The sequence below is a fragment of the Ornithorhynchus anatinus genome, chromosome 13 (genome assembly GCF_004115215.2).
Source record: "Ornithorhynchus anatinus isolate Pmale09 chromosome 13, mOrnAna1.pri.v4, whole genome shotgun sequence".
Lineage (NCBI taxonomy): Eukaryota > Metazoa > Chordata > Mammalia > Monotremata > Ornithorhynchidae > Ornithorhynchus > Ornithorhynchus anatinus.
Window position 1 is genome coordinate 3,487,745 of NC_041740.1, and position 13,014 is coordinate 3,500,758.

Below are 13,014 nucleotides of genomic sequence, written 5' to 3' on the forward strand. Positions count from 1 at the left end.
GGGCTCCCGCCGCACCGCCCGTTCCCACCGCCCCGCACCCGCCCGGGACCCGCCCCGGCCCCGCCCCGCCCCGCCCCGCCCGGGACCCGCCCCGGACCCCGGGACCCCCGCCCCTCCGCGCCCCCCGACGCCCAACCGACTATTATTAATGGAGATTGATGAGTCCGGACACCGCCGCTTTGTGAAACTTTGCGGCGGCGGCGGCAGCTGCTGCCGGGACGCCCCCCGCCCCTCCCCATCCCCCTCCCCCCTCCCCGGGCCCCTCCCCGGCCCTCTCCCCATCCCCCCCGCCGGCCTGGACCCCCGGCCTGGACCCCCGCCCCCGGGGACAAGGCGGGGGACGAGGGACGAGGGAGGGAGGAAAGCGGGACACGGGAGGAGGAGGAGGAGGAGGAGGAGGAGGAGGAGGAGGAGGAGAGAGCGTTGTAAGGGAGCCCCGGGGGTGGGAGGTGGGGAGGCGCGGGCCCAAGGACCGGCTCCTGGACGGCGGCTCCTCGGCCGCCTCTGGCCGGGCCCGCGGCCCCGCCCTCCGACCCTAGCTCACAGACACCCACACACACACACACACACACACACACACACACACACACACAGAGGGTCTCTGTCTCTGTGTGTGTGCGCCTGTGTGTGACTCTGGGCCTCGTCTCCCGGGCCCGCTCTGCGGGCGCAGCGGCGGGGGTCGGGGGTCGGGGGTCGGCGGGCCCCCTGGGCCAAGGAGGGCGGCCCAGCCCCTCTCCCCGCCTCTCCCTTTGACATCCTCCCGCCTTGGACCTCCGCTCCGTCTGTTGGATGTTACCCGTCCGCCTGCCCCCTCCCTCCTCGTCCCCTCTCCCCTTTCTCCCGCCCTGCGCTCGGCCCTTCCTCCCGGCCCCCCCGCCCCGCTCAACTTTCTCCCCCCACCCCTCTCCTTTCTCCTGATCCGCTCTTTGTCCGGGGCCTACGGTGGGAGCGCTCACGATGTGCTAAACGTCTCCCCGCCCAGCTGCCTCCTCCACCCCTGTGGCTTGGGCCTTCCGGCTCCTCTCTGTCTCTGTGTGTCTCTCCGCGGCCGTCTCCCTCCATCTCTCGCTCTCTCCCCTCAGTGTCTCTGCGTCGGCCTGTGTGTGTGTGTGTGTGTGTGTGTGCGTGCTTGTCTCGGTCTTTCCCTCCCTGTTCCGCTATTAATTTCCCTGATTGGGTCCCGGGCTCCGGCGGCTGATGAGCCCTATTCATTCCCGGCCTTGACACTCTCGACCTGCCCCCGCCTGATTGCCGGGGGGCCGGCCCGGCGCGCGCGCTGATGAGCCCCGAGGGTCAGCGGCACTAATTATCCGCTAATTGCAGATGACTCCGCTCACCTCCCCCCCCCACACACACACCTCAGCCCCCGGCCCGCCCCCCGCCCCCGGCTCTCAGCCTCAGACACGGTGACTGCCGCCCTTTCCCCTTCTCCCGCCCGCCTGCCGACTCTCGCTTGGCCCGGTGGCCACGGTGGCCACGGTGGCCACGGCGGCCCCGCTCTAACGGGAGAGAAAGACTCAAGCCTGAGCGGGCCGGGGGCGTCCTGGCTCCTAGGGGCAACCGACCCTCTCCCCCTTCTCCCCCGCCGGGCCGGGGGGCCGACGTCCCTGGCCCAGGCTGGAGAAGGGATCCGAGACTTACCTTGTATCCCGAATTCTACCTTCCAAACGGTCAGTACAGTGCTCGGCACACAGTAAGCGCTCGAAAACGACGACCGAATGGCCGAATGAATGAAAATCCCGGCTCTGCCACTTGTCGGCTGGGTGACCTCGGGCGGGTCGCTTCGCTTCTCCGGGCCTCGGGTACCTCATCCGGAAAACGGGAATTGAGACTGGAAGTGTCCCATGGGACGGGGGCTGCGTCCAATTCGATTTGCTCCCAGCCGCCCCGGCGCTTAGTACAGCGCTTAGTAAGTGCTTAAGAAAAACCATCATAATAATAATGTTGGTATTTGTGAAGCGCTCACTATGTGCAGAGCACTGTTCTAAGCGCTGGGGGAGATACAGGGTCATCAGGTCATCCCACGTGAGGCTCACAGTTAATCCCCATTTTACAGATGAGGTAAATGAGGCACCGAGAAGTTAAGTGACTCACCCACAGTCACACAGCTGACCAGTGGCAGAGCCGGGATTAGAACCCACGACCTGTGACTCCAAAGCCCAGGCTCTTTCCACTGAGCCACGCTGCTTCTCATGATTATTACCATCCACCCCGGCACATAGTACAGTGCCTGGCACACAGTAAGTGATTCGTAATAATATTGGTATTTGTTAAGCGCTTACTATGTGCAGAGCACCGTTCCGAGCGCTGGGGTAGATACAGGATCATCACGTGAGGCTCACAGTTAATCAGATGAGGTAACTGAGGCACAGAGAAGTTAAGTGACTTGCCCACAGTCACACAGCTGCCAAGTGGCAGAGTCGGGATTCGAACCCATGACCTCTGACTCCCAAGCCCGGGCTCTTTCCACTGAGCCAAACCATCCACTATTATTACCTACCCCAGAGCTTAGTACGGTGCCTGGCACGTAGTAAGCAAAAAACCATCACTATTATTATCTACCCCAGCGCTTAGTCCGGTGCCTGGCACAAAGTAAGCCCTTTACGAATACCATAAAAAGTAAAGAGACGAAAGCTGAGAGCACAGCACCGGTGCCGAAGGAAGGACTCAGCAGGAGAGACCTGAGCAGCTAAAGGAGGGAGAAAAGCCCAGGTTGTTCTGGATTAGATGAAAGAGTAAAGAGGGAGAGAGAGGGAGAGAGATACAACCTCCACCCCCAGACCCAGGGGTGAGAAGGAGGGAGAACCAAGAAGCAGTGTGGCCTAATGGAAGGAGCCCAATCCTGGGGCTCAGAGGACCTCAGTTCTCAACCGGGCTCTACCACTTGTCTGCTGTGGGACCATAAGCAAATCATTTTACTTCTCTGTGTCTCGAGTGGTGACTCCTACTCCTTCCTACCTAAGACTGTGAGCTCTATGCGGGACGGGGGCTGTGTCCAACCTGATCAGCTCGTATGTGCCCTGCGCTTAGAACAGGGCTTGGCACGTAGTAGGTACTTCACAAATACCTTTTTTTCTTTTCAGGGCCAGACAGGAGAGGCTTTTAGTCCAGATGAAGAGATCGGAGAAATTCCGATCACCAACACAGGGTGTCTTGACAGGTCAGTGATTGTCACTTTGGAAAACCCTGGACCTCAGGGACTTTGGGTGGTGTTTTGACTGTGGAAGCTCGTTGTGGGTAATGAATGTGCCTGTCAACTCTGTTGTACTGTACTCTCCCGAGCTCTTAGTCCAGTGCTTTGCACACAGTAAATGCTCAATAAATACCATCGATGATGATGACGATGATGACCCAACCTGGCTAATGCTCCCTGTGGCTCAGCAGATAATTTATTGAGTGGGACGAGAGGGAGAATGGGACTCAGATGGTGACTTGTCTTTCTGATGGCTTCGGTTTAGGCCCCAGCTAGCAGGTGTCCAGGCACCTATTTCACTCAAGTCTACTTATTGAGCACGTACTAGGTTCAGAGCACTCTACTAGGCGCTCAGCCACGCTGCTTAGAGGACTCCAGTCCCAACATTCGACACGATAAGCACGGACGAGAAGTAGAGTGGTCTCGTGGACAGAGCCCAGGTCTGGGAGTCCAGAGGACTGGTTCTGCCACTTGTGGGGCCTTGGGCAAGTCTATTTCACTTCCCTGTGCCTCAGTTCCCTCAGCTCTGAAATGGAGATTAAGACTGTGAGCCCTAAGTGGGTCAGGGACTTTAGAAAAAAAAAAAAGGTATTTATGGAGCTCTTACTATGTTTCAGGCACTGTACTTAGCACCGACTTGTCTTGTATCTATATCAACACTTAGTATGGTGACTGGCATATAGTAAGCGCTTAATGAATACCATATTAAAAAAAGGACAAAAGCTGAGAACACAACTCCATTGCCAAAGGAAGATTAAGCCAAAGGATCACTCGAAACCCACTTCCATTCTACGACGGGACAGCAGGATCCCTCCGTGGGCTAAGGGGGTCCGGGCCGAGGACCTTCCTGCTGACCTTCCTGCCCTTGAAGATCTTCTCCTGTCGTGACTGAAGAGCTGATCCACTTTGGCTCTGCCCCTCAAGGGGTGGGATCCCACTCCCCGAGCAACTTCGAGTGGCTCACAATTGCCGGAAGAAGGCCCGAGGCCTTGAAGGCTCTAGCAAACTCTTTGGCTGAGCAATGGGCCCAAGGCCAGCGCTTAGAAAGCCGGTGTTTGCCCAGCGTGTGCCTCAGTGACGCATTGGCTGGTGTTCATTTTTATTATTTTATGTATGGTATTTGTTAAGTGCTTACTCTGTGCCAGGCATTCTACCTAGTCACACTCCAGCTTTTTCAGCACCCTTGCACCTTGTATGAAGTTCAGCCTCAGTCAATCAATCCGTTGTTTTTATTGAGCGCTTACTGTTTGCAGAGCACTGTACAAAGGGGTTGAGAGACTACAATAGGAAAGCTGTGTGGTCTAGTGGAAAGAATTCAGGCCTGGGAGTCAGAGGATCTGGGTTTTAATACAGGTCTGCCGCTGGCCTGCTATGCGACCTTGGGTGAGTCACTTAATTTATGCCTCAGTTTCCTCAACCGTAAAATGGGGATTCAATGCCTGTTCATTCATTCATTCAATAGTATTTATTGAGCGCTTACTATGTGCAGAGCACTGTACTAAGCTCTTGGAATGTACAATTCGGCAACAGATAGAGACAATCCCTAACCAGTGATGGGCTCACAGTCTAAACGTGGATTTTGAGCCCCATTTGAGACAGGGACTGCATCCGACCCGATTAACTTGTATATACCCCAGCACTGACAGCGGTGCTAGACACACAGTAAGCGCTTACCAAATACCATGAAAAAAACATACATAACAGAGTTGGTAGACACGTTCCCTGCCCACAACAAGCTTACAGTCTAGAGTACTGTAACCTCAGCAGCGTTGGCAACCTCAGCATGTACCCTTACCTTCAAACCTTTCAAGACGATTGACTCAGAGAAGCAGTTTTGCCTAGTGGATAGAGTGTAGCAGAGAGAGGACAGTCCTGGAAATCAGAAGGACCTGGGTTCTAATCCTCGCTCCGCCACTTGCCCGCTGTGGGACCTCGGGCAAGTCACTTCACTTCTCTGTGCCTCAGGTACCTCCTTGGTAAAATGGAGATTAAGACTGTGAGCCCCATGTGAGATGGGAGTCGAACCTAATTAGCTTGTGTCTTGATTCTATTTATTGCTATTGTTTTTGTCTGTCTGTCTCCCCCAATGAGACTGTAAGCCCGTCTAAGGGCAGGGACTGTCTGTGTTACCGATTTGTACTTTCCAAGCGCTTAGTACAGTGCTCTGCACATAGTAAGCGCTCAATAAATACTATTGAATGAATGGATAATAAAGTTGGTATTTGTTAAGCGCTTACTATGTGCCGAGCACTGTTCTAAGCACTGGGGGAGATACAGGGTCATCAGGTTGTCCCACGTGAGGCTCACAGTCTTCATCCCCATTTTACAGATGAGGGAACTGAGGCCCAGAGAAGTCGAGTGACTTGCCCAAAGTCACACAGCTGACGGGTGGTGGAGCCGGGATTAGAACCCATGACCTCTGACTCCTAAACCCGTGCTCTTTCCACTGAGCCTGTACTCTAGTGCTGAGGACAGTGCTTGGCACATAATAAACGCTTAGCAAATACCATTAAAAAAAAAGATTTAGGTCTGCATCTACCTAAAGCCGTTGCCATCTGGAAACCTGCATCCAGTCAGGAAATTTTCACCCTTAGCTCGTGACCCAGTTGGAACACTCAGTTCCGCACAGAGTAAGTGCTCAACAAATGCCACTGATTAATAGACTGCCACAGCAGAATTGGGGGGTGTTCTTTCGACCCTGGGGGGTCTGTCTGGAGAGACTGTCTGGCTGTGCTCTGCCTAACCCTGGGTTAAGTGTCCCAATGTGAGTTCTCCTTAATGTGGGATTCTGCAACAACACAACCCGGCAGTCTAGGAGAACTGGGTGTACTGCTCTACTTCCACGGCTTTCTGGGAGGAGAGAAAGAAACCCAAATAATCTCCCGAGCAAAGGAAAATTAAAGCTATCGCCTCCACCATCATCATCTTCGTGCATTTTTTTTAAAATTTAATGGTGCTTGTTAAACGTTTACTCAGTCATATTTATTGAACATTTTACTGTGTGCAGGGCACTGTGCTAACAATAATAATAATAATTACTATTATGTCGTTTGTTGAGCGAAATGTGCCAGGCACCGTACTAAGCGCTGGGATGGTTACAAGCAAATTGGATTGGACACAGTCCCTGTCCCACGGGAGGCTCTCAGTCTCAATCCCCATTTTCTTTGCTAAACCCTTGGGAGAGTACATCACAACGATATAACAGAGACATTCCCTGCCCACAATAAGCTTGCAGCCCAGAGGGAGAGATGGACAGTAATATGAATAAATAAATCATGGATCTAAGCAGCGTGGCTTAGTGGCAAGTGCCCGGGCTTGGGAGTCAGAGATCGTGGGTTCTAATCCCGACTCCACCACTTGTCTGCTGTGTGACCTTGGGCAAGTCACTTAACTTCTCTCAGTGAACTCATCCGTAAAAATGGGGATTAAAAAATGTGAGCCCCACGTGGGACAATCTGATTACCCTATACCTACCCCAGCGCTTAGAACAGTGCTCTGCACGTAGTAAGCGCTAAACAAATACCATTATTATTATTATGGATGTGTACATAAATGCTGTGGGGCTGGGGAAGGGTGGATGGTGAATAAATAGAGCAAGTCAGGGCAATGCAGAAGGGAGTTAGAAAAGAGGAAATGAGGGCTTTCTCTGCGCATGGCACTGTGTTAAGCACTGGGATCGATACAAGCTAATCAGGTTGGATTCAGTCCATGTCCCACTTGGAGCTCACATCCTCAGCCCCATTTTACAGATGAAAGAACTGAGGCACAAAGGAAGCAAGTGACTTGCCCGAGGTCACTGGAGCTGGAGTTAGAACCCAGGTCAGAAGACTCCCAGGCCCCGGGCTTTTATTGAACCCTTCCTGTAGGCAAAGGACAGTCTGACTTGGCCCCCACGGGAATTTTCGGGTGGAGAAAGATACAAAATTCCAGCCTTCGAGGAGTTGCAATCCAATAGAGGGGACAAACAGGTACAGTCAATCAATCAATACCTTTTATTGAGGGCTTACTTTGTGCAGAGCACTGTACTAAGCTGGGAGAGTACTTTACAACAGTATTAGCAGTCACCTTTCCCTCCCATAATGAGTGCAGTTAGCTAAGCGTGCCTGTGTATGGATGAAAACATCAGAACGGTTAACAAACAAATAATTAGACATCTGCTTCATTGTAAGGTCCTTGTGGGCAGGGATTAGGTCTGTTTTCCTTCATTCATTCGTATTTTTTGAGCGCTTACTATGCGCTTGCTTAGTACTCTGTACTAAACGCTTAGGAGAGCCCAATAGAACAATAAATATATTCCCTGCTTACAACGAGTTTACAGTCTAGAGGGGAGATATTCATATAAATAAATAAATTACAGATGTGGACATGAGCGCTGTGGGGTTGGGAGGTGGGGGAGAATAAAAAAAGCAAGTCAGGACGACACAGAAGGGAGTGGGAGAAGAGGAAAGAAAGGGTTAGTCAGTAAAAGGAGGACTTACTAACCCCGAGGCGCTTAATACAGTGCTCTGCCCGGAGTCCGCGCTCGATAAACGCCATTGACTGAATACACATCTAAATACAAAAGGCGATGTGAGAGTGGCGGAGTGGATCTTCAAATAGTAGATAGGAGGACAGCCTGGGGACTCATCAGGAAAACCTTTATGGTTTTTTAGAAAGCTTCTGAAGAGAGAGCACACGGTAAGAGAATCGGCGCAGGAAGCCAAGATCAGGGAACAAAGTTATCAAAACTACCAAACTTAATCACAACGTTCAGGACACCCCTTTTAGACACCTCAGAGCACTGCCTTTCTCCAACTGCCCCAGTCTCAGACACACAGTTCTTTTTCATAGATGACCGAAAAAAGGAAACAGGGAAATTCCCAGTATGGTTTGCCAGATCAGTGGGACATAATAATAATAATGATGTTGGTATTTGTTAAGCGCTTACTATGTGCAGAGCGCTGTTCTAAGCGCTGGGGTAATAATAATGTTGGTATTTGTTAAGCGCTTACTATGTGCCGAGCACTGTTCTAAGCGCTGGGGTAGACACAGGGGAATCAGGTCGTCCCACGTGGGGCTCACAGTCTTAATCCCCATTTTACAGATGAGGGAACTGAGGCACAGAGAAGTGAAGTGACTTGCCCACAGTCACACAGCCGACAAATGGCAGAGCTGGGATTCGAACTCATGACCCCTGACTCCAAAGCCCGTGCTCTTTCCACTGAGCCACGCTGCTTCTCCAAGTAGATACAGGGTATCTACTCCAAGTAGATACTTGGAGTATCTACTCCAAGTAGATACAGGGTAATGAGGTTATCCCACGTGAGACTCACAGTCTTCGTCCCTATTTTACAGATGAGGCAACTGAGGCACAGAAAAGAGAAGTGACTTGCCCACAGTCACACAACTGACAAGTGGCAGAGTCGGGATTCGAAATACTCTCCCAGGTGAGTACAGTGCTCGGCACACAGTAAGTGTTCAATAAATACAGTTGACCGATCGATTGAAAACTCGGCTACAGACACTGACCAGAAGCAGAAGACTAATGCTGCTTCTCACTGACCAGCGCCTTGGAGAGTCTTTCCACTCCCTCCTGTGTCGCCCTTCCATTTGGCCTAGAAGTCAGAGGATGTGGGTTCTAATCCCGGCTCCTTCACTTGTCTGCTGTGTGACCTGGGGAGTGCTCTGCACAAAGTAAGTGCTCAATTAATACGATTGAATGCATGAACTTAACCTCTCTGTGCCTGTTACCTCACCTGTAAAATGGGGATTAAGACTCTGAGCCCCAAGTGGGGCAACTTCATTAGCTTGTACCAACCCCAGCGCTTAGAACAGAGCTTGGCACATAGTAAACGTTTAACAAATACCATTTAAAGAAAACTTTATTCCCCCCGCCCCACAGCCCCCTAGTACTTATGTACTCTGTAATTTATTTATGTATATTAATGTCTGTCTCCCCCCTTTGACTGTAAGCTCGTGGTGGGCAGGGGATGTACCTACCAACTCTGCTGTATTCAGTCAATCAATCAGTCATTTATTGGGCGCTTACTAAATTCAGAACACTGTACTAAGCCTTCGGAAGAGTTCAGTTCAACAGAATTAGACATGATCCCTGCCCATGACGAATTTACAATCTCTCAAGTGCTTAGTACAGTGCTTTCTGCACAAAGTAATAATAAGAATAATAACGACGGTGGTATTTGTTAAGCGCTTACTACGTGCAAAGCACTGTTCTAAGCGCTGGGGGGATACAAGGTGATCAGGTTGTCGCAGTGGGGCTCACAGACTTAGTCCGCATTTTACAGATGAGGTCACTGAGGCACAGAGAAGTGAAGTGATTTGCCCAAAGTCTCACAGCAGACAAATGGCAGAGCCGGGACCTCTGACTCCCAAGCCCGGGCTTTTTCCACTGAGCCACGCAGTTCACCGATCTGATTGATTGCTAGGTAGATTCCGACTATCTTCCTGGGGCTCCCTCACTTTTACGCCCCCCAAGGTCTTTTAGACCTGAAAGGTGCCCCTCCAAAATGCCTCTGCTTGAAGCTCTGAAGTCGACGGCGCTCTCTCAGGCCTCTAGACTCAACTCCCTAGCTGCTGCCCCTTCCGCGGCCGGGGGGCAGCCAAGAAAGCCCCAGACCCCTGCGAGATGACAGGGCTAAGGGCTCCCACCCCTGGGCCACGGGAGACGCCCCCCACCCTACTAACGCCCCAGCCCCAGGGGCCGGACGGCGGGCTGCATCCGGAGCGCGGGCGCCCTCTGGCGGAAGCCGCGCCGACCTGCAGTTCTCGGGAAAGCGGCGGGGGGGGTGCAGCGCCCCCTGGTGGCGAAGGGCGGACCGCAGCGCCGGCCGAGCCGGGGAGCCCGGCGCTCTGTCCGTCCGCACTGACTTGGCGGGGGTAGGACACTGAGAGAAACGTGTGGGGAACTGGGCGGTAAGCCACAGGGTGTTGCCCATCTGAGTGTGGAGGGCTGTGCGCGAATATAATAATAATTACGGTATTTGGTAAGCGCTTACTATGTACCGGGCACTGTACTAAGCGCCGGGGGGGAATTAGAGCACTTCCTTTAGGCTTGAAGGGGGCCACTCCCAAATGCCTTTTCATTCAATAGTATTTGTTGAGCGCTTACTATGTGCAGAGCCCTGTACTAAGCGCTTGGAATGGACAAATCGGTAACAGAGACAGTCCCTGCCCTTCGACGGGCGCACGGTCTAATCGGGCTTACAGTCCTTTTGCCTGAAGCAGCATGGTGTGGTGGACAGAGCACGGGCCTGTGAGTCAGAAGAGCATGGGTTCTAATCCCATTCATTCGTTCAATCGTATTTACTGAGCGCTTACCGGGTGCAGAGCACTGTCTTAAGCGCTTGGACTGTACGATACAGCAATCAAGAGACACCATCCCTGCCCACAACGGGCTCACAGTCTAGAGACGGGCTCCGCTCTGCCACTTGTCTACCGTGTGGCCTGGGGCAAATAATAATAACAATAATGTTGGTATTTGTTAAGCGCTTACTACGTGCAGAGCACTGTTCTAAGCGCTGGGGTAGAGAAGGGGTAATCAGCTTGTTCCACCTGAGGTTTACAGTTAATCCCCATTTTACAGATGAGGTAACTGAGGCACAGAGAAGTGAAATGACTTACAGTCACACAGCTGCCAAGTGGCAGAGCCGGGATTCGAACCCATGACCTCTGACTCCCAAGCCCGGGTTCTTTGCACTGAGCCACGCTGCAAATCACTTCACTGCTCCGTGCCTCCGTTACTTCATCTGTAAAATGGGGATTAAGACTGCGAACCTTATGCGGGCCCGAGAATTAGACTGTAAACCCGTCACAGGGCAGGGACTGTCTCTATCTGTTACCGATTTGTCCATTCCAAGCGCTTACTACATTGCTCTGCACATAGTAAGCACTCAATAAATACTATTGAACGAACGAATGAATGAACCCGATTTGCTTGTAACCACCCCAGCGCTTAGGACAGTGCCTGGCACCTAGTAAGCGCTTAACAAATGCCATCGTTATTGTTACTAGTGATTATTATTGCAGGAAAATCGGGCTGGACACCCTGTCGCCCATGGGGCTCACGGTCTTAACCCCCATTTTACAGATGAGGTAATTGAGGCCCAGAGAAGTGAAATGACTTGCCCAGTGGCCTTCTGACCCCCAGGCCCGTGCTCTAGCCACTAGGCCATGTGTGTGTGTGTGTTGCCCGGCATGTATGTGAGTGTGTGTCGATAGCGGGGAGGTCCGCGCCGCCGCCGCCGCCGGTGCAGGGCGGAGTCCTCACGGAGGCGTGAAATTGGTTTGGAGCAAACACATTACGGAAAGCAATTACCGGCGCGAGGTTCTGGAGCCCGCGGGACCGGCGGCTCGGAGGCTGGGGAGGGAGCTCGGGGGGCTCCAAGGAGTCTGCGGGGCTCTAATCCCCGCCCGCACCTCCTCCAGGACCGGCCAGGCCGCAGCAAGCCCTCCTGCCCCGGCAACCTGGCGGCCGACTCTTGTCGTGTACTCTCCCAAGAGCTCAGTAATAATAAGTAGTAATAATGGTCCTATTTCTTAAGGGCTATGTGCCGCCAAGCACTGTTCTAAACGCTGGGGCAGGTACGAGGTAATCAGGCTGTCCCACATGGGGTTCACAGTCTTAATCCCCTGGGATCCACCCCGCCATCAAAAGCCTTTATTAAGTGCTCAGAAAGCCCTCATCTGCATGTGACACGGTTCTGGGTGTTAAACCCATGGGGTTCTTGCCCTTGAGAAGTTGATACTGTTTACAGGGACCATATTGACATATGAAGGATGTACACTCGGAGCACCTATTAAATAAAATATTTAACGTTATATGAACACCCGCAAAGCAGAGAAGTGCACTGTTGGAGCTGTGGGGTGGTGAAAGTTATCCTCACGCCCCTAGGGACGGGGATGACAATCCCGGGCCAGTTTGCCAGCTCTGTTGTTGACAGCAGACTTGGGGTGGGGTTGGAGGGAGAATCGTGCAAAGATTAACTTGAAATGTCCTGGTGAGAGATGACCAGGGTGTAGAGTGGCTGTAACAATGGAAGGGACAGATTTGGGTTATTTAACAAAAGAAAAGTAACAGCAGTAGACCGAATATGGGGATTCTAGACTGTAAACTCCTCTAGACTCGAAGCTCCTTTGCGGCTGGGAAGGCGTCGACTAACTCTGTTGTTTTGCACTCTCCCAAGCGCCGAGTACAGTGCTCTGCATCTAGTAAGCAATTAAGAAATACCATTGATTTATTGGAGTGAAGGGCATGGATGACTCTTCTAAAATATCCCTACTTCCCTTCTTGAGCCTACCCTCCTTTCTACCCAAAGTCCACTTCCCTCTCTCCCGACCAGGGGGCTTTCTCTGCTCTTTTGGCTACAGCCCACTCTGTCCCTCTTGGGACCCCACCCTCACCCTGGGGGATTCTAGGAGGGAGGGTGGTTTAGACGTGAAAAGGCAGAGACTTATGTGTGTTGGCATGGACCCGGGCATGGCTGGGACTTGCTATTCCTAGGAAGCCGACAGGAGAAACCGCGTGGCCTAGCGGATAGAGCCAGTGCCTGGGAGTCAGAAGGAGCTGGGTTCTAATTCTGGCTCCGCCACTTGTCCGCAAGTCATTTAACTTTTCTGTGCCTCAGTTATCTCATCTGTCCAATGGCGATTAAGACTGCGAACCCCATGTGGGGCAGGGACTGCGTCCAACACAGTTTGACTATATCCACTACAGTCCCTGGCGTTTAGCAAGCACTTAGCAAATACCACAGTTATTATTATTGTTAGCCTTAGCTGGTAAGGGAAGCCAGAAGGGAAGATAGTCCCTCCCCAGGAACTCTCCT